At 46.0% G+C, this 27,465-nt stretch overlaps 1 protein-coding gene across 1 annotated transcript in view; it reads right to left on the bottom strand.

Annotated features, from left to right (window-relative positions):
- The window catches only part of RGS19 (regulator of G protein signaling 19), a 100,944-nt gene that overhangs the window by 21,350 nt on the left and 52,129 nt on the right, over positions 1–27,465 (bottom strand). The window lies entirely within an intron of this gene.

Genomic DNA, 27,465 nt, shown 5'->3' on the forward strand with positions numbered 1-27,465 from the left:
TGTACTGTGCTGTATATTGTGTACTGTGCTGCATACTGTGTGCTGTGCTGTATACTGCGTGCTGTGTACTGTGCTGTGCTGTGTACTGTGCTGTATACTGCGTGCTGTATACTGCGTGCTGTGCTGTATTCTGCGTGCTGTGCTGTATACTGTATACTGTGCTGTATACTGCATGCTGTGCTGTATACTGCATACTGGCTGTATACTGTGTACTGTGCTGTATATTGTGTACTGTGCTGCATACTGTGTGCTGTGCTGCATACTGTGTGCTGTGCTGTATACTGCGTGCTGTGTACTGTGCTGTGCTGTGTACTGTGCTGTATACTGCGTGCTGTATACTGCGTGCTGTGCTGTATTCTGCGTGCTGTGCTGTATACTGTATACTGTGCTGTATACTGCGTGCTGTGCTGTATACTGTGTACTGGCTGTATACTGTGTACTGTGCTGTATATTGCATGCTGTGCTGTATACTGTGTGCTGTGCTGCATACTGTGTGCTGTGCTGCATACTGTGTGCTGTGCTGTATACTGCGTGCTGTGTACTGTGCTGTGCTGTGTACTGTGCTGTATACTGCGTGCTGTATACTGCGTGCTGTGCTGTATTCTGCGTGCTGTGCTGTATTCTGCGTGCTGTGCTGTATTCTGCGTGCTGTGCTGTATACTGTATACTGTGCTGTATACTGCGTGCTGTGCTGTATACTGCATACTGGCTGTATACTGTGTACTGTGCTGTATATTGTGTACTGTGCTGCATACTGTGTGCTGTGCTGCATACTGTGTGCTGTGCTGTATACTGCGTGCTGTGTACTGTGCTGTGCTGTGTACTGTGCTGTATACTGCGTGCTGTATACTGCGTGCTGTGCTGTATTCTGCGTGCTGTGCTGTATACTGTATACTGTGCTGTATACTGCGTGCTGTGCTGTATACTGCGTACTGGCTGTATACTGCGTACTGTGCTGTATATTGCATGCTGTGCTGTATACTGTGTGCTGTGCTGCATACTGCGTGCTGTGTACTGTGCTGTGCTGTGTACTGTGCTGTATACTGCGTGCTGTATACTGCGTACTGTACTGTATATTGCGTGATGTGCTGTATACTGTGTGCTGTGCTGTATACTGCATACTGTGCTGTATACTGTGTGGTGTGCTGTGTACTGTGTGTTGTGCTGTGTACTGTTCTGTATACTGCGTGCTGTACTATATACTGTGTGCTGTATACTACGTGCTGTGCTGTATACTGTGTACTGTGCTGTATACTGCGTGCTGTGCTGTATACTGTATGCTGTGCTGTATACTGCGTACTGTGTTGTATACTGCATGCTGTATACTGTGTGCTGTGCTGTATACTGTATGCTGTGCTGTATACTGCGTACTGTGCTGTATACTGCATGCTGTATACTGTGTGCTGTGTACTGTGTGCTGTGCTGTATACTGTATGCTGTGCTGAATACTGCGTATTGTGCTGTATACTGCATGCTGTATACTGTGTACTGTGCTGTATACTGTGTGCTGTGCTGTACACTGTGTGCTGTGCTGCATACTGTGTGCTGTGCTGTATACTGCTTGCTGTGTACTGTGCTGTGATGTGTACTGTGCTGTATACTGCGTGCTGTGCTGTATACTGCGTACTGTACTGTATACTGCGTGATGTGCTGTATACTGCATGCTGTGCTGTATACTGCATGCTGCGCTGTATACTGTGCTGTGCTGTATACTGTGTGATGTGCTGTATACTGTGTGCTGTGCTGTATACTGCATGCTGTGTACTGTGCTGTATACTGTGTGCTGTGCTGTATACTGTGTACTGTGCTGTATACTGCATGCTGTGCTGTATACTGCGTACTGTGCTGTATACTGCGTGATGTGCTGTATACTGTGTGCTGTGCTGTCTACTGCTTGCTGTGTACTGTGCTGTATACTGTGTGCTGTGCTGTATACTGTGTACTGTGCTGTATACTGCGTGCTGTGCTGTATACTGCATACTGTGCTGTATACTGCGTGATGTGCTGTATACTGTGTGCTGTGCTGTATACTGCATACTGTGCTGTATACTGTGTGCTGTGCTGTATACTGCATACTGTCATGTATACTGTGTGCTCTATACTGCGTGGTGTGCTGTGTACTGTGTGCTGTGCTGTGTACTGTTCTGTATACCGCGTGCTGTGCTATATACTGTATGCTGTGCTGTATACTGCATACTGTGCTGTATATTGCGTGATGTGCTGTATACTGCATACTGTGCTGTATACTGCGTGCTGTGCTGTATACTGCATACTGTGCTGTATACTGTGTGTTGTGCTGTGTACTGTTCTGTATACTGCGTGCTGTACTATATACTGTGTGCTGTATACTGCGTGCTGTGCTGTATACTGTGTACTGTGCTGTATACGGCGTGCTGTGCTGTATACTGTATGCTGTGCTGAATACTGCGTACTGTGCTGTATACTGCATGCTGTATACTGTGTACTGTGCTGTATACTGTGTACTGTGCTGTATACTGTGTGCTGTGATGTATACTGCGTACTGTGCTGTATACTGCGTGCTGTGCTGTATACTGCATGCTGTATACTGTGTGCTGTGCTGTATACTGTGTGCTGTGCTGTATACTGCGTGCTGTATACTGCATACTGTGCTGTATACTGTGTGCTGTATACTATGCGCTGTGCTGTATACTGCGTACTGTGCTGTATACTGTGTACTGTGCTATATACTGTACTATATATGCAATACACGTCAGTCACAGCCTGAGTGCAGTATATACAGTACAAACCAAAAGTTTGGACACAACTTCTCATTTAAAGATTTTTCTGTATTTTCATGACTATGAAAATTGTACATTCACACTGAAGGCATCAAAACTATGAATTAACACTTGTGAAATTATATACTTAACAAAAAAGTGTGAAACAACTGAAAATATGTCTTATATTCTAGGTTCTTCAAAGTAGCCACCTTTTGCTTTGATGACTGTTTTGCACACTCTTGGCATTATCTTGATGAGCTTCAAGAGGTAGTCACCGGAAATGGTCTTCCAACAATCTTGAAGGAGTTCCCAGAGATGCTTAGCACTTGTTGACCCTTTTGCCTTCACTCTGCGGTCCAGCTCACCCCAAACCATCTCTATTGGGTTCAGGTCTGGTGACTGTGGAGGCCAGGTCATCTTGCGTAGCACCCCATCACTCTCCTTCTTGGTCAAATAGCCCTTACACAGCCTGGAGGTGTGTTTGGGGTCATTGCCCTGTTGAAAAATAAATGATGGTCCAACTAAACGCAAACTGGATGGAATAGCATGCCGCTGCAAGATGCTGTGGTAGCCATGCTGGTTCAGTATGCCTTCAGTTTTGAATAAGTCACCAGCAAAGCACCCCCACACCATTACATCTCCTCCTCCATGCTTCACGGTGGGAACCAGGCATGTAGAGTCCATCCGTTCACCTTTTCTGCGTCGCACAAAGACACGGTGGTTGGAACCAAAGATCTCAAATTTGGACTCATCAGACCAAAGCACAGATTTCCACTGGTCTAATGTCCATTCCTTGTGTTATTTAGCCCAAACAAGTCTCTTCTGCTTGTTGCCTGTCCTTAGCAGTGGTTTCCTAGCAGCTATTTTACCATGAAGGGCTGCTGCACAAAGTCTCCTCTTAACAGTTGAAGTGTCTGCTGCTAGAACTCTGTGTGGCATTGACCTGGTCTCTAATCTGAGCTGCTGTTAACCTGCGATTTCTGAGGCTGGTGACTCGAATAAACTTATCCTCAGAAGCAGAGGTGACTCTTGGTCTTCCTTTCCTGGGGCGGTCCTCATGTGAGCCAGTTTCTTTGTAGCGCTTGATGGTTTTTGCAACTGCACTTGGGGACACTTTCAAAGTTTGCCCAATTTTTCGGACTGACTGACCTTCATTTCTTAAAGTAATGATGGCCACTCGTTTTTCTTTACTTAGCTGCTTTTTTCTTGCCATAATACAAATTCTAACAGTCTATTCAGTAGGACTATCAGCTGTGTATCCACCTGACTTCTGCACAACACAACTGATGGTCTAAACCCCATTTATAAGGAGAGAAATCCCACTTATTAAACCTGACAGGGCACACCTGTGAAGTGAAAACCATTTCCGGTGACTACCTCTTGAAACTCATCAAGAAAATGCCAAGAGTGTGCAAAGCAGTCATCAAAGCAATAGGTGGCTACTTTGAAGAACCTAGAATATAAGACATATTTTCAGTTGTTTCACACTTTTTTGTTAAGTATATAATTCCACATGTGATAATTCATAGTTTTGATGCCTTTAGTGTGAATGCACAATTTTCAAAGTCATGAAAATACCGAAAAATCTTTAAATGAGAAGGTGTGTCCAAACTTTTGGTCTGTACTGTATATACACACTGCTCAAAAAAAATAAAGGGAACACTTAACCCCTTAACCCCCGAGGGTGGTTTGCACGTTAATGACCAGGCCAATTTTTACAATTCTGACCACTGTCACTTTATGAGGTAATTACTCTGGAACGCTTCAACGGATCCCCCTGATTCTGAGAATGTTTTTTCGTGACATATTGTACTTCATGATTGTGGTAAAATTTCTTCGATATCACTTGCGTTTATTTGTAAAAAAAATGGATATTTGGCAAAAATTTTGAAAATTTTGCAGTTTTCAAAATTTAAATTTTTATGCCCTTAAATCAGAGAGATATGTCACACAAAAGAGTTAATAAATAACATTTCCCACATGTCTACTTTACATCAGCACAATTTTGGAAGCAAAATTTTTTTTTGTTAGGAAGCTATAAGGGTTAAAAGTTGACCAGCGATTTCTCATTTTTCCAACAAAATTTACAAAACCATTTTTTAGGGACCACATCACATTTGAAGTCACTTTGAGAGGTCTTTATGACAGAAAATACCCAAAAGTGACACCATTCTAAAAACTGCACCCCTCAAGGTGCTCAAAACCACATTCAAGAACTTTATTAACCCTTCAGGTGCTTCACAAGAATTTTTGGAATGTGGAAGAAAAAAAATGAACATTTAACTTTTTTCACAAAAATGTTACTTTAGACCCAATTTTTTTATTTTCACAGGGGTAACAAGAACAAGTGGACCCCAAAATTTGTTGTGCAATTTCCTCTGGGCACGCAGATACCCCATATGTGGGGAAAAAACACTGTTTGGGCGCACGGCAGGGCTCGGAAGGGAAGGAGCGCCATTTGACTTTTTGATTGTAAAATTTTCTTGAATAATTAGCGGACGCCATGTTGCGTTTGGAGAGCCCCTGTGTGCCCAAACATTGGAGCTCCCCCACAAGTGACCCCATTTTGGAAACTAGACCCCCCAAGGCACCTATCTAGATGCATAATGAGCACTTGGATCTATGCATCTAGATACATGCCTTGGGTGGTCTAGTTTCCAAAATGGGGTCACTTGTGGGGGAGCTCCAAAGTTTAGGCACGCAGGGGCTCTCCAAACGCAACATGGCGTCCGCTAGCAATTTGAGCCGATTTTCCAATGAATTTGTTAGCGGACACCATGTCGCGTTTGGAGAGCCCCTGATGTGCCTAAACAGTGGAGCTCCCCCACAAGTGACCCCATTTTGGAAACTATACCCCTCAAGGATTTTATTAAGGTGTATAGTGAACATTTTGAACCCAGAGGTACGACACAGAATTTGATAACATTAGGTCATCATATTGAATAAGTTGTCATTAGTCTTGAGCGCAAGTGCTCGCTACTTGAGTTTGCATCGGGTACTCAGGTATGCACCATGTACTGCGTGTGCTCGAGTGACATGCTCGAGTCCCCGCCCGGATGTTTCACGGTTATTAGACACCCCAAAAAAACATGCGGAGATCGCTCGTGCATGGCAGGCAATCCCCGCAAAGTTTTTTGGGCCGTGAAGCATATGGGGCGGAGACTCGAGCATGTCACTCAAATACCCACGATACTCAATGTATACCAGAACACCCGATGCAAACTCAAGTAGCGAGCTCTTTGCGCTCAACACTAGTCGCCATATCGTCATCTTTTTTCCTTACTTTTGAAAAAAATCCCAACCCCATCACAACTCTAACCCCAACCCTAACCCCAACCCCAGCCCTAACCCTAACACAACCCTAACCCTAACACAACCCTAACCGTAGCACAACCCTAACCCTAGCACAACCCTAACCCTAGCACAACCCTAACCTGAGAGTTTATTTTTTACGCCATTCCTCATGCGGTATAAGTGATTAAACGACCTTATTCTTCGGGTCGGTGAGACTACAGCGATACCAGAATCATATGGGGTTTTTATGACTGACAGCTGTCACACACTAAAAGACGCATTTTTTGTAAAATCTAGTTTTTGCATCGCCATATTTTGAGAGCTATAATTTTTCCAGATTTTGGCAGACAGTCATTTGATGGCTTGTTTTTTGCGGGATGTGTTGACGTTGTTATTGGTGCCATTTTCAGGCACGTGACATTTTTTGATCGCTTTCTATTCCGATTTTTGGGAGGCAGAATAAACAAAAACCAACAATTCAGGAATTTATTATTTTTTTTATTCTGTTCCGCGTGTGGTAAAATTGATAAGGCAGCTTTATTCTTCGGGTCAGTATGTTTACAGCGGTACCACATTTATACCGTATTTCTCTGTTTTGCACTTTTACATAATAAAAGCAATTTTATAGAAAAAATTATTTTTTAGCATAGCTTTATTCTGAGAGCTATAACTTTTTTATTTTTCGGCTGATGGCGCTGTATGGTGGCTTGTTTTTGCGGGACGAGATGACGCTTTCAGCGGTACAATTTTTATTTATATTTGTCTTTTTGATCGCGTGTTATTCCATTTTTTGTTTGGCGGTATGGTGATAAAGCATTGTTTTTTGCTTCGTTTTTTATTTATTTTTTTACCGTGTTCACTGAAGGGGTTAACTAGTGGGACAGTTTTATAGGTCAGGTTGTTCCGGACGTGGCGATACCAAATATGTGTACTTTTATTGTTTTTTTTTGTTTGTTTTTTTTATAATAATATTTATTGATGGGTACATTATATTTTTATTTTTGGTGAATTATTATTATTATTTTTTTTTTATATATTTTTTAAAAAAAAATTTATTTTTTTTTCACTTTCTGATAGTTTTTATACTTTATTACTTTGTACCACTATGGGACTTTCACTTTTTTTTCTCTGATCGCCTGCATGGCACAGGAATGCAGCACCATCCCTGTGCCATGCAGGCTGTCAGCGCTGGACAGGGAGAAGATTGTTTGGAGATGCACTGTGCATGTCCAAAAAATCTTCCTGCTGTCTGGTGACCCGGATGTTGTCATGACGACATCGGGTCGTCATGGCAACATCCTGGAAGCCGCGGCAGACATCGCTGGAGGCCGGAAGAGGAGGTGAGTATCGGCGATCACCTCCCCTTGCCACCGCAATGCTGCGATCGACTTCGATCGCAGCATTGCGGGGGTTAATGTGCTGGGAGCGGTGTGGGACCGCTCCCTGCACATAGCCCTGGGTGTCAGCTGTGACAACAGGCTGACACCCGGCGGCGATCGCGCCCGCACAGCCTGTGTGCGGGCGAAATCGCCAGGGTGTACTAATACATATCAGGTCCATAAGGCCCAGGGCACAGATACTTACTAATACGCCCTAGGTCGTAAAGGGGTTAAACAACAGAATATAACTCCAAGTAAATCAAACTTCTGTGAAATCAAACTGTCCACTTAGGAAGCAACACTGATTGACAATCAATTTCACATGCTGTTGTGCAAATTGAATAGACAATAGATGGAAATTATTGGCAATCGTCAAGACACACTCAATAAAGGAGTGGTTCTGCAGGTGGGGACCACAGACCACATCTCAGCAGAAATGCTTTCTGGCTGAAGTTTTGGTCACTTTTGAAGGTTGGTTGTGCTTTCACACTCGTGGTAGCATGAGACGGACTCTACAACCCACAGAAGTTGCTCAGGTAGTGCAGCTCATCCAGGATGGCAAATCAATGCGAGCTGTGGCAAGAAGGTTTGCTGTGTCTGTCAGCGTAGTGTCCAAAGGCTGGAGGCTCTACCAGGAGACAGGCCAGTACACCAGGAGACATGGAGGGGGCCGTAGGAGGGCAACAACCCAGCAGCAGGACCGCTACCTCCGCCTTTGTGCAAGGAGGAAAAGGGGGAGCACTGCCAGAGCCCTGCAAAATTACCTCCAGCAGGCCACAAATGTGCATGTGTCTGCACAAATGGTTAGAAACCGACTCCATGAGGGCCCGACGTCCACAGATGGGGGTTGTGCTCACAGCCCAACACCGTGCAGGTCGCATTTGCCACAGAACATCAGGATTGGCAAAGTCGCCACTGGCGCCCTGTGCTCTACACAGATGAAAGCTGGGTCACACTGAGCACATGTGACAGACGTGACAGAGTCTGGAGACGCCGTGGAGAGCGATCTGCCTGCAACATCCTTCAGCATGACCGGTTTGGCAGTGGGTGAGTAATGGTGTGGGTGGCATTTCTTTGGAGGGCCGCACAGCCCACCATGTGCTCGCCAGAGGTAGCCTGACTGCCATTAGGTACCGAGATGAGATCCTCAGACCCTTGTGAGACCATAGGTTGGTGCGGTTGGCCTTGGGTTCCTCCTAACGCAGGACAATGCCAGACCTCATGTGGCTGGAGTGTGTCAGCAGTTCCTGCAAGATGAAGGCATTGAAGTTATGGACTGGCCCGCCCGTTCCCAAGAACTGAATCCGATTGAGCACATCTGGGACATCATGTCTTACTCCATCCACCAGCGTCACGTTGCTCTACAGACTGTCCAGGAGTTAGTGCAGGGGTCCTCAAACTTTTCAAACAGGGGGCCAGTTCACGGTCCCTCAGACCATTGGAGGGCCGGAATATAGTTTTTAAAAAAAACTATGAACAAATTCCTATGCACACTGCACATATCTTATTTTGTAGTAAAAAAAACAATACAGGAACAAATACAATATTTAAAATGAAGAACAAGTAAAGTTAAATCAACCGGTATTTCAATAGGTAGGTAACTGTACCCAATAGGCAGCATAGGTCCTCAATAGGCAGGTAAATGTCCCCAATAGGCAGCATCGGTCCTCAATAGGCAGGTAAATGTCCCCAATAGGCAGCATCGGTCCTCAATAGGCAGGTAAATATCCCCAATAGGCAGGTAAATATCCCCAATAGACAGGTAAATGTCCCCAATAGGCAGGTAAATATCCCCAATAGGCAGCATAGGTCCCCAATAGGCAGGTAAATGTACCCAATAGGCAGCATAGGTCCCCAATAGGCAGGTAAATGTCCCCAATAGGCAGGTAAATATCCCCAATAGGCAGGTAAATATCCCCAATAGGCAGCATATGTCCTCAATGGGCAGGTAAATGTTCCCAATAGGCAGTCTGTTTCCCCCTTATAATGCCGTATGCAGGCTGTTACACCCCTTATAATGCCCCATGCAGGCTGTTCCCCCCTTATAATGCCCCATGCTGGATGCCACCCCCTATATAATGCCCCATGCAGCATGTCACCACCCCCCATATAATGCCCCATGCAGCATGTCACCCCCCCATATAATGCCCCATGCAGCATGTCACCCCCCATATTATGCCCCATGCAGCATGTCAACCTCCCATATTATGCCCCATGCAGCATGTCCCCCCCCCATATTATGCCCCATGCAGGATGTCACTTTCCCCCCATATAATGCCCCATGCAGGATGTCACCCCCCATATAATGCCCCATGCAGGATATCACTCCCCTGTCTTTATAATGCCCCATGCAGCATGTCACCCCCCCCCATATAATGCCCCATGCAGCATGTCACCCCCCCATATAATGCCCCATGCAGCATGTCACCCCCCATATAATGCCCCATGCAGGATATCACTCCCCTGTCTTTATAATGCCCCATGCAGGATGTCACCCCCCCCATATAATGCCCCATGCAGCATGTCACCCCCCCCATATAATGCCCCATGCAGCATGTCACCCCCCCATATAATGCCCCATGCAGCATGTCACCCCCCATATAATGCCCCATGCAGCATGTCACCCCCCCATATAATGCCACATGCAGCATGTCACCCCCCCCATATAATGCCACATGCAGCATGTCACCCCTCCATATAATGCCCCATGCAGCATGTCACCCCCCCCATATAATGCCACATGCAGCATGTCACCCCGCCCATATAATGCCCCATGCAGGATGTCACCCCCCCATATCATGCCCCATGCAGGATGTCACCCCACCATATTATACCCCTTGCAGGATGTCACCCCCCCCCCACCATATAATGACCTATGCCTCCATACATTAAAAAAAAAATAAAAATCCAATACTCACCTCACTTCTCACTTGCTGCCGCTGCTCTACTCTGGTCTGGACTCCAGCGTCGCGGCGGCGTCGTCGTCCCGCTCTGCGCTGCCTGTGACGGCACTCGGGAGGGCGCGGTGTAAAGACGTCACCGCGCCCTCTGACCTGAGACGTCACAGGAAGCGCAGAGCAGGAAGACAGCGGATCACGGGGAGAGGTATGTATCCGTCTGCCGGGGCTCTGAGCAAGGGGGGGAGAAGGGCGGGCGCTGACACCGCTCCCCTCTCCTCCGCCCATAGCCTGGCGGGCCGGATAAAAGGCCGTAGTTTGAGGACCCCTGAGTTAGTGGATGCTTTAGTCCAGGTCTGGGAGGAGATCCCACAGGAGACCATCCGCAACCTCATCAGGAGCATGCCCAGGCGTTGTAGGGAGGTCATACAGGCACATGGAGGCCACTCACAATACTGAGCCTCATTTTGACTTGTTTTAACGACATTACATCAAAGTTTGATCAGCCTGTAGTGTGTTTTTCCACTTTAATTTTGGGGGTGACTCCAAATCCAGGCCTCCATTGGTTAATAAATTTGATTTCCATTGATGATTTTTGTGTGGTTTTGTTGTCAGCACATTTAACTTTGTACAGAACAAAGTATTCAATGAGAATATTTCATTCATTCAGATCTAGGATGTGTTATTTGAGTGTTCCCTTTATTTTTTTGAGCAGTGTATATATATATATATATATATATATATATATATATATATATATATATATATATATATATATACAGGGTGGTCCAAAAGTAGTTGGCCAGAAAATAATAACATTTATTTTGATTTATATATAAAATTATATTTACTAACACAACCATAACATTGACAATTACATTTTATTCTGAACAATAATACAAAAGCCCTTAAATTTTATCAACGCAGGTGCTCAAACTGTTTTCCATTACAATTTGCACAGCTTTGAAGTCTGCCTCTTACGCTTCGACAAACTTTTTTGCACAAGTCTCTTTGGGTATTAATTTCTTGAAATGCATCTTTTATGTAATTTTTCAAATCACTGACACTTTTTGGCTTTCGACTATAAACTATGTCCTTGAGTACTCCCCAAAAGAAAAAATCCATTGGGGTCAAGTCTGGTGAACGTGCCGGCCAATCAAGTGGGCCTCTTCGGCCAATCCATTTATTAGGAAATGTTTCATCAAGATACTCACGGACTACTCTTGAATAATGTGGAGGGGCCCCATCTTGTTGGAAATAAAGGTCATTTGAATTAGGCTGTTGCTGTAACTGGGGAACAACTTGATTCATTGGAATTTCGAGATACTTATCTCCTGTGACTGTTCCATTAAAAAATATTGGTCCTAAAACACCAAAACTTGAAATACCACCCCAAACATTGACACCAGGCTCATTTAGTTGCTCTAATGTTAAATGCATGTTCTCATTATACCAGTAAATACAATTATGTCTGTTAATATGGCCGGATAATTTGAAAGAAGCTTCATCACTCCACATAATGTTATCTAAAATGACTGGATTTTGTTTGATAAATCTGCCCCTTCATAACCTTATTACACGTTCTGTCCACCTACATTTGGACCGCCCTGTATATATATATACAGTATAGACCAAAAGTTTGGACACACCTTCTCATATAAAGATTTTTCTGTATTTTCATGACTATGAAAATTGTACATTCACACTGAAGGCATCAAAACTTCCTTCAAGATTGTTGGAAGACCATTTCCGGTGACTACCTCTTGAAGCTCATCAAGAGAATGCCAAGAGTGTGCAAAGCAGTCATTAAAGCAAAAGGTGGCTACTTTGAAGAACCTAGAATATAAGACATATTTTCAGTTGTTTCACACTTTTTTGTTAAGTATATAATTCCACATGTGTTAATTCATAGTTTTGATGCCTTCAGTGTGAATGTACAATTTTCATGGTCATGAAAATACGGAAAAATCTTTAAATGAGAAGGTGTGTCCAAACTTTTGGTCTGTACTGTATATATATACACTAGCTATTGAACCCGTTCTACGCCCTGGTGGCGAGCATTTTTATTGGTATATGGTCTCCCAAGATGGTATGTGCTGCCCCCATCCTGGTATTTGTGCTGCCCCCATCCTGTCCCCACCATCCTATCCTGATATGCATGGCACCCCTCACCCCCCAATCCTGGTATGCATGGCACCCCTCACCCACAATCCTGGTATGCATGGCACCCCTCACCCCCAATCCTGGTATGCATGGCACCCCTCACCCCCAATCCTGGTATGCATGGCACCCCTCACCCCCAATCCTTGTATGCATGGCACACCTCATCCTGGTATGCATGGCTACCTCATACCCAATCCTGGTATGCATGGCACCCCTCACCCCCAATCCTGGTATGCATGGTACCCCTCATCCCTATCTTGGTATGCATGGCACCCCATCCCTCATCCTGGTATGGATGGCCCCTCATCCGAATCCTGGTATGCATGGTACCCCTCATCCCCAATCCTAGTATGCATGGCAACCCTCATCCCCAATCCTGGTATGCATGGCACCCCTCATCCCCAATCCTGGTATGCATGGCACCCCTCATCCCCAATCCTGGTATGCTTGGCACCCCTCATCCTAATCCTGTTATGCATACACCCCATCTCTCATCCTGGTATGCATGGCACCCCTCATTCCAAATCTGGTATATGTGGCACCCCTCATCCCTCAATCCCGGTATGTATGGTACCCAATCCCTCATCCTGGTATGCATGACACCACTCATCCCCCAACCCTGGTATGCATGGCACCTCATCCTGGTATGCATGGTACCCCTCATCCCTATCCTGGTATATATGGTACCCGTCATCTCTATCCTGGTATGTATGGTACCCCTCATCCTGGTATGCATGGCACCCCATCCCTCATTCTGGTATGCTTGGTACCCCTCATCCCCCAATCCTGGTATGTATGGCACTCTCACCCCCCAATCCTGGTATGTATGGCACATCTTATCTTTTTCACGCTGCACACATACAAAAAAATAAACACTTATACTCACCTTTCTTCCCTGTGCTCCAGGGCTGCGGTGTCCTGTTCTGCCGGAGGCCGAAGGAGGAGTGCGGCGCCGGAGTACGCGCGTGCACATACCGCGCTGTGCGGCGCCATTTTGCTGAAGACACAATGTGTCTTCAGTAAAATGGCGCCGGATAGTGCTATGCACATGCGCCGATCGATTCCGACACCTCACTCCTGCCCCGGTCTCCAGCGAAGAGAGGCGCTGCGGCAGCGCTCCTCCCAGTCAGGTAAGTATGGCGCAGGAGATTGCGGTATGCGTTCAGTGTCTACGCATACCGCAATCTCCGGCGCCATACACACTCCTCTTATCTGTAACGGCTCCATGCGTGCTTCTGTCTGGAGCCAGACTGCGCAGGCGTGTCGCGATTGTGCAGTCTATAAAGGCTTCAGACAGAGACACGCATCTCCTGTTATATTATAGATATACACACACTGTATGTCCTACACAATATAATGTGCTGTATACTGTTTTAAATTCTGTGCTGTATATTGTGCTATATGCTATATACTGCGTGAGGCGGTGGTGTTCACACCGTGCAGTAACTGAGGCAGTGACCCAAGCAAGTCCAACACAAGTAGCTTTTATTTAGCAAAACTTACAGGTAAACAGAAAGTCCTCCGGTTCGCAGCCGGGTTAACACAAGTCCATAACAACAGTTGCTGGGCGGCAAAGGCCGCGCTAGGCCGCTCAGAGCCTGACGGGTACAGAGCCTTCCCAGGCGTGGGTTCAGCTGCTCACAGGCCTGCCGAGCTTTCCTGCTACGCTCCTAGCAGGTCCCAACACTGAACAACACTAATCCATAATGCGGGGTTGTTAAAGGACCTGTGGCAAGAGCCACTGGAAAACCCGGGTTGGAGGGAGAAGGCCACCCCACTGCCTTCCTGTAGCCTCCTCCAAGAAGTGAAGGCCCTGCCGGGTTTTACTAATCTGCCTTAGCCAGATAGCCTGACCAGGTCAATGCTCACCTTCATTCTTGCATTGCAGCCGCAGGTGTATCTGTGACTGCAATGTACTCCAATGGATTTAATAGGTCTCTGTACACATTCTGGGGTTATATAATGTCCCTCGTATACGATCCCAGTCACTGCCTCACACTGTGCTGTTTACTGTACTGTATACTTTACTATATACTGCTGTACACTGGGTTATATAGTATATACTGTGCTGTATACTGTACTATATACAATCAACCCAAAAGACTCATAAATATCCAAGCTTAATATTTTTGGAAGTTGGAGAGGTTTTTTTTTAGATTTGGCTATCTTAGGAGGGTATCTGTTTGTGCAGGTAACTATTACTGTGCAGAATTATTAGGCAACTTAATAAAAACCAAATATAATCCCATCTCACTTGTTTATTTTCACCAGGTAAACCAATATCAGTGCACAAAATTTAAAAATAAACATTTCTGACATGCAAAAACAAAAACCCAAAAAATTAGTGATCAATATAGCCACCTTTCTTTATGATGACACTCAACAGCCTTCCATCCATAGATTCTGTCAGTTGCTTGATCTGTTTTCCATCAACATTGCGTGCAGCAGTCACCACAGCCTCCCAGACACTGTTCCGAGAGGTGTACTGTTTTTCCTCCCTGTAGATTTCACATTTTATGATGGACCACAGGTTCTCTATGGGGTTCAGATCAGGTGAACAAGGGGGCCATGTCATTATTTTTTCTTCTTTTAGACCTTTACTGGCCAGCCACGCTGTGGAGTAGTTGGATGCATGTGATGGAGCATTGTCCTGCATGAAAATCATGTTTTTCTTGAACGATACCGACTTCTTCCTGTACCACTGCTTGAAGAAGTTGTCTTCCAGAAACTGGCAGTTGGTCTGGGAGTTGAGCTTCACTCCATCCTCAACCCGAAAAGGTCCCACAAGTTCATCTTTGATGATACCAGCCCATACCAGTACCCCACCTCCACCTTGCTGGCGTCTGAGTCGGAGTGGAGCTCCCTGCCCTTTACTGATCCAGCCTCTGGCCCATCCATCTGGCCCATCAAGAGTCACTCTCATTTCATCAGTCCATAAAACCTTTGAAAAATCAGTCTTAAGATATTTCTTGTCCCATTCTTGACGTTTTATCTTATGTTTCTTGTTCAAAGGTGGTCTTTTTCAGCCTTCCTTACCTTGGCCATGTCCCTGAGTATCGCACACCTTGTGCTTTTTGATACTCCAGTAACGTTGCAGCTCTGAAATATGGCAAAACTGGTGGCAAATGGCATCTTGGCAGCTTCACGCTTGATTTTCCTGAATTCATGGGCAGTTATTTTGCACCTTTTTTGGCCAACACACTTCTTGCGACCCTGTTGGCTATTTGCCATGAAACACTTGATTGTTCGGTGATCACGCTTCAAAAGTTTGGAAAATTCAAGACTGCTGCATCCCTCTGCAAGACATCTCACAATTTAGGACTTTTCAGAATCCGTCAAATCTCTCTTCTGACCCATTTTGCCAAAGGAAAGGAAGTTGCCTAATAATTAAGCACACCTTATATAGGGTGTTGATGTCATTAGTCAACACCCCTCCTCATTATACAGATGCACATCACCAGATTTATTTAATTGGTAGTTGGCTCTCAAGCCTATGCAGCTTGGAGTAGGACAACATGTATAAAAAGTATCGTGATCAAAATACGCATTTGCCTAATAATTCTGCACACAGTGTATATACTATACCCTGTGCTGTGTACTGTACTATATACCGTGCTGTATACTGTACTATATACTATACACTGTACTGTATACTGTATTATATATTATACACTGTGCTGTATACTATGTTATATACTGTTATATACTGTATATTGTGCAATATACTATATACCATACACTGCTGTATACTGTATTATATATTATACACTGCTGTTTACTGTACTATATACTGTGCTGTATACTATATACTATAAACTGCTGTATACTGTACAATATACTATACACTGCTGTATACTGTTATATACTATACACTGTTCTGTGTAGTGTTATATACTATATACTGTACTATATACTATACACTGTGCTGTATACTATGTTATATACTATATACTGTGCTGTATACTGTACTATATACTGTGCTGTATACTATATACTATAAACTGCTGTATACTGTAAAATATACTATACACTGCTGTATACTGTTATATACTATACACTGTTCTGTGTAGTTTTATATACTATATACTGTACTATATACTATATACTGTGCTGTATACTATGCTATATACTATATACTGTGCTGTATACTGTACTATATACTGTGCTGTATGCTATATACTATAAACTGCTCTATACTGTACAATATATTATATACTATGCTATATCATATACACTGTGCTGTATACTATGTTATATACTCTACACTGTGCTGTGTAGTGTGTTATATACTGTACACTGTGCTGTGTACTGTACAATATACTATACACTGTGCTGTTTACTATACTGTATATTGTACTATATACTATACACTGCTGTATACTGGGTTATATAGTATATACTGTGTTGAGGTTGTTTCAAACATCTTGGAGAACTAACCAGAGATCTTGTGTGGATGTCGCTTGTGCAAATTCTTCTGTCTCTTCATGTGATCCCCGACAGACCCAATGATGTTGAGATCAGGGCTCTGTTGGGGCCTTATCATCTCTTCCATGACTCCTTGTACAGTGAAAAGAAGGAAGATAGTTTTTAATGACATTGGCTGTATGTTTGCTGCTGTTGTCCTGCTGCAGAACAAATTCAGAGCAAATCAGACGCCTCCCTGGTTGCATTACAGTGGCATGTAAAAGTTTGGGCACCCCTGGTCAAAATTACTGTTATTGTGAACATGCGTTTTATAAATGCTCGTCATGTTAAATCTTTTCAAAATATATGTCTTTATTTCATATAGCAATGCCAAGATAAAGTGTAACGTTTCGGCCCTATACACTGGGCCTTTCTCAAATACAGATTGCAGGTATGTGCTGGGAATGTAAAATGTGGTGCTTAGAATAGCAGAATGTGCTGAGAATATTGCGCAATATTCTCAGCACATTCTGCTATTCTAAGCGCCGCATTTTACATTCCCAGCACATACCTGCAATCTGTGTTTGAAAAAGGTCCAGTGTATAGGGCCGAAACGTTACACTTTATTTTGGGATTGCTTTATGAAACAAAGAAATATATTTTGAAAAAATTTAATTTTGAGTGCCAAGCATTTATAAAACGCATGAGCTACGAAGTGGAATCTTTACTTGAGTAAAGATATTCTGAGTGCCGTTCACTTGCCTGTTATTGTGAACAGTTAAGCAAGTTGCAGATGAAATGATCTCCAAAAGGCCTAAAGTTAAAGATGACATATTTACTTTGTATTTTAGGCAAACTAAAAACTAAAATAAAATAAAAATATATATATTGTAATTTTTTACATTTTAAAAATTAGAAAAAAAAAAATGGGCCAATACAAAAGTGTGTGCGCCCTGCACCTAGTAGCGCCCCCTTTTGCAAGTATCACAGGTTGTAAGCGCTTTTTGTAGCCAGACAAGAGTCTTTCAAATCTTGTTTGAGGGATTTTCATTCATTCTTGCTTGAAAAAATTCTTCCAGTTCTGTGAGATTCCTGGGTCGCCTTGCATGCACTGCTATTTTGAGGTCTAGCCACAGATTTTCAATGATGTTCAGATCAGGGAACTGTGAGTGCCATTGTAAAACCCTCAGCTTGCTCTTTTTGAGGTAGTCTATTGTGGATTTTGACGTGTGTTTAGGATCATTATCCACTTGTAGAAGTCATCCTCTTTTCAACTTCAGCTTTTTTACAGATGGTGTTATGTTTGAATCAAGAATTTGTTGAAATTTCATTGAATCCATTCTTCCCGTGAAATGTTTCCCGTGCCATTGGCTGCAACACGGCCCCAAATCATGAATGATCCACCCCCATGCTTAATGGTTGGTGAGATGTTCTTTTCCTGAAATTATGTGCCCTTTTTTCTCAACACATACCTTGTAATAATAATAATAATTATTATTTTTATTTATATAGCGGCAACATATTCCGCAGCACTTTACAATTAAGCGGGGACATGTACAAACAATAAATTCAATACAAGGTGAGACAGTTTAAACAGTTACATCAGGAGTGAGGTCCCTGCTCGCAAGCTTACATTCTACAAGGAAATGGGGGGACACAATAGGTGGAAAGTGCTTGTTATTTCAGGTCTGGCAATTATATTAAGTCGGGATTATCATATAAAGCTGTATGATCCGGTCATCAGCCTGTATGTTCAAGTGCAATACTCAATTACCGAGTGCAGTTATCGTGTGCATGGAGGGTGTAGAGACAGATGAACAGTAGGGAGCAGATTCTGAATAGTATTTAGGAGGGAACAGGGGAAAGTTAGTTTACTGGGTATTTGAGGTGGTAGGCTTGTTTAAAGAGATGGGTTTTTAAAGCGCGCTTGAAGACATCGGGGCTAGGCATCAATCGGATCGTCTGGGGTAGAGAATTCCAGAGAACTGGCGCAGCACGAGAGAAGTCTTGGAGACGGAGGTGCGAGGTTCTGATTATGGGGGATGTTAGTCTTAGGTCATTTGTGGAACGGAGGACACGTGTAGGACGATAGACTGAGATGAGAGAGGAGATATAAGGTGGTGCAGAACTGTGGAGAGCTTTGTGGGTGAGAGCAATGAGTTTATATTGGACCCTGTAGCGAATGGGTAACCAGTGTAATGACTGGCACAAGGTGGAGGCATCGGTGAAGCGGCTGGACAGAAATACGACCCTGGCTGCTGCATTCAGGACAGATTGGAGAGAGGAAATTTTGGTAAGAGGGAGACCGATCAGAAGAGAGTTGCAGTAGTCCAGATGAGAGTGAATAAGAGCGACAGTACGAGTTTTAGCAGTTTCAAAAGTGAGAAAAGATCGGATTCTGGAGATGTTTTTAAGATGCAGGTGACAAGAGCGAGTGAGTGATCGGATATAGGGAGTAAAGGAAAGGTTAGTGTCGAATATGACCCCAAGGCAGCGGGCGTGCTGCTTGGGAGTTATGGTTGAACCCTCCAAGGTAATTTCGATGTTAGGTAGTTAGGTTAGTAGAGGGGGGAAACACAAGAAGTTCAGTTTTGGAGAGATTCAGTTTAAGATGGAGGGAGGACATGATGTTAGACACAGTAGACAAACAATCCTTGGTATTTTGTATTAGGGTAGGGGTGATGTCAGGGGAAGAAGTGTATAATTGGGTGTCGTCAGCATAGAGATGATACTGGAACCCAAATCTGCTAATTGTTTGTCCAATAGGGGCAGTGTATAGAGAGAAGAGGAGGGGGCCTAGGACTGAGCCCTGCGGAACCCCGATAGTGAGGGGACGAGGAGGGGAAGAGGAGCCCGCAAAAGATACAGTGAAGGAGCCGTCAGAGAGGTAGGAGGAGAACCAGGAGAGCGGTTTCCTTGAGGCCTATAGAGCGGAGCATAGTGAGGAGGAGCTGGTGATCCACAGTGTCAAATGCTGCAGAGAGATCCAGGAGAATCAGCAGGGAGCAGTGACCTTTGGATTTGGCTGTTAGTAGATCATTAGAGACTTTAGTGAGGGCAGTTTCAGTGGAGTGTAAGGAGCGGAAACCAGATTGTAAAGGGTCAAGAAGAGAGTTATCTGAGAGATAGCGGATTAGACGGGAGTGGACCAAGCGTTCCAGGAGTTTAGAGATGAAAGGAAGATTAGAGACAGGTCTGTAGTTAGCAGTGCAGTTCTGGTCCAGGGATGGCTTTTTAAGTAAACGGGTTATGATGGCATGTTTAAGTGAGGAGGGAAAAATACCTGAAGAAAGAGAGAGGTTAAATATTTTAGTCAGGTGAGTGGTGACCACCGGTGAGAGAGACTGCAGGAGATGTGAGGGAATGGGGTCACTGTTGCAGGTTGTAGGCCGAGAAGAAGCGAGGAGCTGGGTAACTTCTTCTTCTGCAACAGGCTCAAAGATGGCAAGTGAGCTTGAAGTGCGGCAGGGAATCATTGTGGCTAAAGAATTCTGTTTTAACCTCATCAGTCCACAGGACTTGTTTCCAAAATGCATCTGGTTTGTTTAGATGTTCTTTTGCATACTTCTGATGCTGAATTTTATTTTGAGGACGCAGGAGAGATTTTCTTCTGATGACTCTTCCATGAAGGTTTATTTGTGCAGGTGTCTCTGAACAGTAGAACAATGTACTACAACTCTAGAGTCTGCTAAATATTTCTGAAGGTCTTTGCAGTCAAGCAGGGGTACTGATTTGCATCTCTAGCAATCCTACGAGCATCTCTCACTGAAATTTTGCTTGGTCTTCTAGACCTTATCTTGATCTCCACAGTTCCTGTTAACTGCCATTTCTTAATTACATTTTGAACTCAGGAAAGGGCAACTTGAAAACACCTTACTATCTTCTTATAGCCTTCTCTAGCTTTGTGGGCCTCCACCATTTTCATTTTCAAAGTGCTAGGCAGCTGCTTAGAAGAACCCATGGCTGCAGTTTTTTGGCACAAAGTTAGAGGAGTCTGGGATTTTATGAAGCTGGGAAATTTGTATCACCTGGCCTTTACTAATGATGATAGTGAACAAGCCATAACACTGACAGGCTAATTAAGGTCTGAAACCTTGGTCAAAGTTATCTGAGCCCACAAATCTCTAAGTGTGTCCAAATATTTTTTATTTTTCAAATGTAAAAAAAAAATATATATATATACAGTACAGACCAAAAGTTTGGACACACCTTCTCATTTAAAGATTTTTCTGTATTTTCATGACAATGAAAATTGTACATTCACACTGAAGGCATCAAAACTATGAATTAACACATGATGAATTATATACTTAACAAAAAAGTGTGAAACAACTGAAAATATGGCTTATATTCTAGGTTCTTCAAAGTAGCCACCTTTTGCTTTGATGACTGCTTTGCACACTCTTGGCATTCTCTTGATGAGCTTCAAGAGGTAGTCACCGGAAATGGTCTTCCAACAATCTTGAAGGAGTTCCCAGAGATGCTAAGCACTTGTTGGCCCTTTTGCCTTCACTCTGCGGTCCAGCTCACCCCAAACATCTCGATTGCTTTCAGGTCTGGTGACTGTGGATTCCAGGTCATCTGGCGTAGCACCCTATCACTCTCATTCTTGGTCAAATAGCCCTTACACAGCCTGGAGGTGTGTTTGGGGTCATTGTCCTGTCGAAAAATAAATGATGGTCCAACTAAACGCAAACTGGATGGAATAGCATGCCTCTGCAAGATGCTGTGGTAGCCATGCTGGTTCAGTATGCCTTAAAATTTGAATAAATCCCCAACAGTGTCACCAGCAAAGCACCCCCACACCATCACACCTCCTCCATGCTTCACGGTGGGAACTAGGCATGTAGAGTCCATCCGTTCACCTTTTCTGCATCGCACAAAGACACGGTGGTTGGAACCAAAGATCTCAAATTTGGACTCATCAGACCAAAGCACAGATTTCCACTAGTCTAATGTCCATTCCTTGTGTTCTTTAGCCCAAACAAGTCTCTTCTGCTTGTTGCCTGTCCTTAGCAGTGGTTTCCTAGCAGCTATTTTACCATGAAGGCTTGCTGCACAAAGTCTCCTCTTAACAGTTGTTGAAGAGATGTGTCTGCTGCTAGAACTCTGTGTGGCATTGACCTGGTCTCTAATCTGAGCTGCTGTTAACCTGCGATATCTGAGGCTGGTGACTCGGATAAACTTATCCTCAGAAGCAGAAGTGACTCTTGGTCTTCCTTTCCTGGGGCGGTCCTCATGTGAGCCAGTTTCTTTGTAGCGCTTGATGGTTTTTGCAACTGCACTTGGAGACACTTTCAAAGTTTTTCCAATTTTTCGGACTGACTGACCTTCATTTCTTAAAGTAATGATGGCCACTCGTTTTTCTTTACTTAACTTCTTTTTTCTTGCCATAATACAATTTCTAACAGTCTATTCAGTAGGACTATCAGCTGTGTATCCACCAGACTTCTGCACAACACAACTGATGGTCCCAACCCCATTTATAAGGCAAGAAATCCCACTTATTAAACCTGACAGGGCACACCTGTGAAGTGAAAACCATTTCCGGTGACTACCTCTTGAAGCTCATCAAGAGAATGCCAAGAGTGTGCAAAGCAGTCATCAAAGCAAAAGGTGGCTACTTTGAAGAACCTAGAATATAAGACATATTTTCAGTTGTTTCACACTTTTTTGTTAAGTATATAATTCCACATGTGTTAATTCATAGTTTTGATGCCTTCAGTGTGAATGTACAATTTTCATAGTCATGAAAATACGGAAAAATCTTTAAATGAGAAGGTGTGTCCAAACTTTTGGTCTGTACTGTATATATATACATATATATATATATATATGTGACACCCCAGGGGTCTGGTTGCCACAGTGATAGAGATATCACGTCTGAGAGCAGGTGGGAGGTCCTTTGGTCAGGGATCCTGTGCATGCCACACCTCCTGCCCAGTCTTGGGAGGGGAAGGACTTCCCCTATATAAACCCGGGGCTGAGGCAGAGTTAGTGAGAAAGAAGACAGAACAAGAGTAGAGAAGAGAAGCAGCATAGCAAGAAACATCAGGAGCTCTGTGGGGAGCAGTGTTACAACGAGTCAGGGGCTGGCAGCTACAGAGCTCGCCCTGACTGAGAAGATTTCTTACCGGACCCGGAGTCCGAGGCTGTGGGGACTAACTCCTACCCAGCAGCAGAAACCGTCCGGCAGAGGATTTCAGGTCCTCTGGCCCAAAAGCGCGAAGGCACGGTCACACGCGTGGGACCAGCACCGCCATCGTGGAGCTGAAGCCATTAGAAGGCCCCGAGTCACCGGCCATACGGGTGAGCACCACACGGTACACTCAGGGACGTGGGCTACTTATTCCCGCCTCTAGCAAGGTAGCCAGAAGAGTACAGTTAGTTGGGAAGGCCTACAACTCCGCCTGGCCAGGGGAGATCCCATCTGCTCAAGGACTGACCAGGCCCCTATCACTAGCAAGTACTCCGGGAGGGTCTATCTTTGTCACCAGTAAAGACCCTGAACTACACCGCACCGTCTCTGAGTGGTTCCTGCTACCCCCATCATCCACGTCGGCTGCCCTGAGGCCATACCCCTCCCGTTGGGGGTTATACCATCCACGCTGCACCATCCTTCCACCGGCCTCAGTGGTCTGCCCTGCAGCGGCAGCTCCATAGCTGCATTCAACGGGTGGCGTAGTCACCAACCATCTACTGCTAGTACATCGCCGCTCAGTTTGACTCCCTGGGCGCGGACCGGGTCGCCGCCACGAGACTACAACCCTCAAGAGATCCGGCTCCGGGTAAGCTCCCGCGTGCGCAACGCAGCGCGACACAGGCCCAGGGGCGCGTCAACTTTGGCGTAGTCGGCAGGATCTCGTGCCCGCAACCACCGGGTACTGCGTGCCTGAAAAGCAAAGACTGTTCAAACTTACCAGTGGTGAAGATTCCCGCTATCCGTGGAGGTTTCCCGCCATCCGGCGCCATCTTCTACCTTCTTCCCGCCATCCGCGAAGTTTTCCCGCCATCCGGCGCCATCTTCGACCTTCTTCCCGCCATCCGTGGAGTTTTCCCGCCATTGGACGCCATCTTGAGGACGCCGCGCGGGAAGAAGAGGGGCGTGGACTCCGAAAGCGCGCGAGAACTGAAGCCCCGCCTCACGTCCGGACGTTGCGTAAGGTCCTGGAAGGAGCCCAGCAGACGCCGACGTCACCGGAGCGCGACGGAAGGTCCTCAACCCTGACGATCCACTGCGGAGCCGCGGCCTACGGAACAGGATCATCGCAAGGTAGGCCACGGTCCACGGGGGGAGGAAGATGTCGGATACGGAGGAGAGCTTCACTGCCTCAACCCCCGCCAGCGCTACCGCTGCTGCAGTTATGCCCTTCACCATGCCCTATATCCCGGGAGCAGCTTGGCTACCCCAGTACTCAGGGGAGTCACATACCCTGCATGACTTTAGAGAAAAGCTGGATAGCCTCTTCCAGGTGTACCCCCTCACAGAAGAGCAAAAAGTGAGCATCCTGGTGGCCCAACTAACCGGGGCAGCCAAAAGGGAAGTAAAATCCTGGCCACCTGGGAGGAAGACTGTTGCAGGGATACTAACCCGGCTGAAGGACACCTTTGATACCCGCACCTCAGCCGAGATTAAGCTTAGATTCTACGGGTGCAAGCAGCGAGCGCATGAGAGTATAAGGGACTATGCACTAAACCTACAAGAGGCCCTGAGGGCCATAAAGCAGATCGACCCTGATGGGGTGGGAAACGAGGACAGACTGTTGACTGAACAATTTATAGAGGGTTTATATTGCAATGCCCACCGAACCCAGTTGCGGGCAATGGCCTTACAGGATCCCCATCTGGACTTTGCACAGTTCAAGGACAGAGCCATCCGGGTGCTCCGAGAACCGGCACCGGGTGGCGTTGTGACCCACAGGCGCCCAGCTATCACTTACCACCAGGAGGCGGCGCCCTTGTCGGCAGGGCCTGTGGGAGCTGATGCGCAGGCCTTGGACAATGACCCGGCTCCAGACCTACGCCATCAGGTCCAAGAGCTAGCTAAGAGCGTTGCTGCGCTAACCCGAACTGTGCAGTCTTTACAGGTTTCCACCCCAGGGAAGATCCAGCTGGCATCCGGACCGGAGGACATCCCGTGGCGTCGACCAAGGAGGACCCCACCGGCCAGAGGAAGACCCAGTGACCGATACAGCGAGGACGGACGACCCATCTGCCGCCGCTGCAATCAACCCGGACATATGGAAAGGTACTGTTCTTTAAACGGGCACAACCTGGGGTAGAGGGCCAACCCCCAGGAAAAAGATCACCAGGCCCATCGAACTGGCGCGACAGATATGTGGGAGGACGTCCAGTCTTGCCTGTGGTACTGGATGGCATTCCCATGAGTGCCCTACTGGACACCGGGTCACAGGTCACCACTATCCCGTACGTGCTCTTTAAGCAGTACTGGAATGACTCGGATATTACCCGCTACCCTGACGACGACTTGAGTATCATCGCCAGCAATGGCCAGCCCGTGCCACAGATCGGATTTAAAGAGGTGACCATCAAAATCGGTAGAGTCGAACTGGCAGCACAGGGACTGATCATTGTAGACATTGACAAACATGAGAGCCACCCAAAAATAACTCTAGGAACTAATGTAATTGAGAATTGTCTTGCAGAGGTGATTTTCCTTCTACAGCAGGTTGCCAAGAACGCCAGCTCCGGCGAGCAGCGAGTGCTCCAGAAAGAGATCCGGGCACTGATGCGACGGCAACAGGTGGAACTCTCCGGCGGTGAGATTGGTAGCGTAAGAATGTGTGACCCTTTCCCTATTGCCATGCCCCCAAAAAGCGAAATGATGATTTGGTGCCGGGCAGCTATTGGTCTGAGAGGTAGAGATTACCAGGCAATGGTAGAACCAGTTTACTCAGACAGTAGGCCCACCATTTTGACAGCACGGGGGGTGGTCAATGTACGCCATGGGAGGGTGCCCGTTCGCATAATCAATATCGGGGAGAGGGAAGTGTACCTGCCCCGGTATGCCACGCTAGCAAAATTATATACCATCAACCAAAACTCTATACAGTCTGTGGAACCCTTGCCTCCATCTCACCCGGAGGAAGGTAACGGCTCTAAGAAAGTAATGGAGGATTGGTGTCAGCAACTACACTTGGGAACTGACTCCACTCCCTCCCACCAGAAACAGGGAGTCTACCGGGTGGTTCAAGAGTATGAGAGAGTGTTTAGTAAACACCCGTTAGACTTCGGGCGAGTCAAGGGGGTAGAACACCGCATCCCCACGGGAGATCATCCTCCCATAAAAGAGAGGTATCGACCCGTACCCCCTGCACATTACCAACACGCCAAGGGGATGCTTAGAGACATGAAGGAGGCTGGGGTAATCCGGGATAGCTGTAGCCCCTGGGCAGCCCCGCTAGTTTTAGTCAAAAAGAAAGACAACACCATGAGGATGTGTGTAGATTACCGGAAAATCAACCGTATCACACACAAGGATGCGTACCCCTTACCAAGGATAGAGGAGTCATTGGCTGCTTTAAGATCTGCTAACTTCTTCTCTACCTTGGATCTCACTAGCGGGTACTGGCAGGTTCCTGTAGCAGAGGCGGACCGGGAGAAGACCGCATTCACCACCCCGATGGGACTTAGTGAGTTCACCTGCATGCCGTTCGGACTCTGCAACGCCCCAGGAACCTTCCAACGATTAATGGAGTGCTGTCTGGGCCACAGAAACTTCGAGACGGTCCTGTTGTACCTGGACGATGTCATCGTATACTCCAAAACTTATGAGGACCACCTGAAACACCTGGCGGAGGTGTTCGAAGCTCTGGCGAGTTACGGCCTAAAGGTGAAACCCTCCAAGTGTCACCTCCTGAAACCAAAGGTGCAGTACCTGGGACACGTGGTGAGCGCTGACGGAGTGGCTCCCGACCCCGATAAGATCACCGCAATTAAGGGATGGCCAAGCCCCTCCAGCGTAAAAGAAGTGCGGCAGTTCCTCGGGTTGGTAGGCTACTACCGAAGGTTTATTCCCGGTTTCACCAAAAAGGCAGCGCCTATGCAGGACCTCCTGATAGGCCAGTCCCGGAAGGCCAAGAACCAGAAGCCGCCCTTCAAATGGGAAGAGCTAGAAGAAGAGTCCTTCCGCCAGCTGAAGATGGCCCTCTCGGGGGATGAAATCTTGGCGTACCCGGATTATAGCCAGCCCTTCATCCTCTACACCGACGCCAGTAACATCGGGCTAGGAGCCGTACTGTCCCAGATCCAGCAGGGGAAAGAACGAGTAATCGCCTACGCCAGCCGAAAACTGCGACCCACCGAAAGGAACCCCGAGAATTATAGCTCATTTAAGCTAGAGTTCCTGGCCGTGGTATGGGCAGTCACTGAGCGCTTTAAGCATTACCTTGCTTCTTCCCGGTTCACCGTGTACACGGATAACAACCCGTTGACACACCTGGACACGGCAAGACTCGGTGCCCTGGAGCAGAGGTGGATGGCCCGTCTGTCCAACTACGAGTTCATAATCAAATACCGGGCAGGGCGCTCCAATACTAACGCGGACGCCCTGTCCAGGATGCCCAA

This window comes from Phyllobates terribilis, unplaced genomic scaffold, assembly GCF_046119375.1.
Source record: "Phyllobates terribilis strain yellow unplaced genomic scaffold, ASM4611937v1 Scaffold_5__5_contigs__length_657084704, whole genome shotgun sequence".
NCBI lineage: Eukaryota > Metazoa > Chordata > Amphibia > Anura > Dendrobatidae > Phyllobates > Phyllobates terribilis.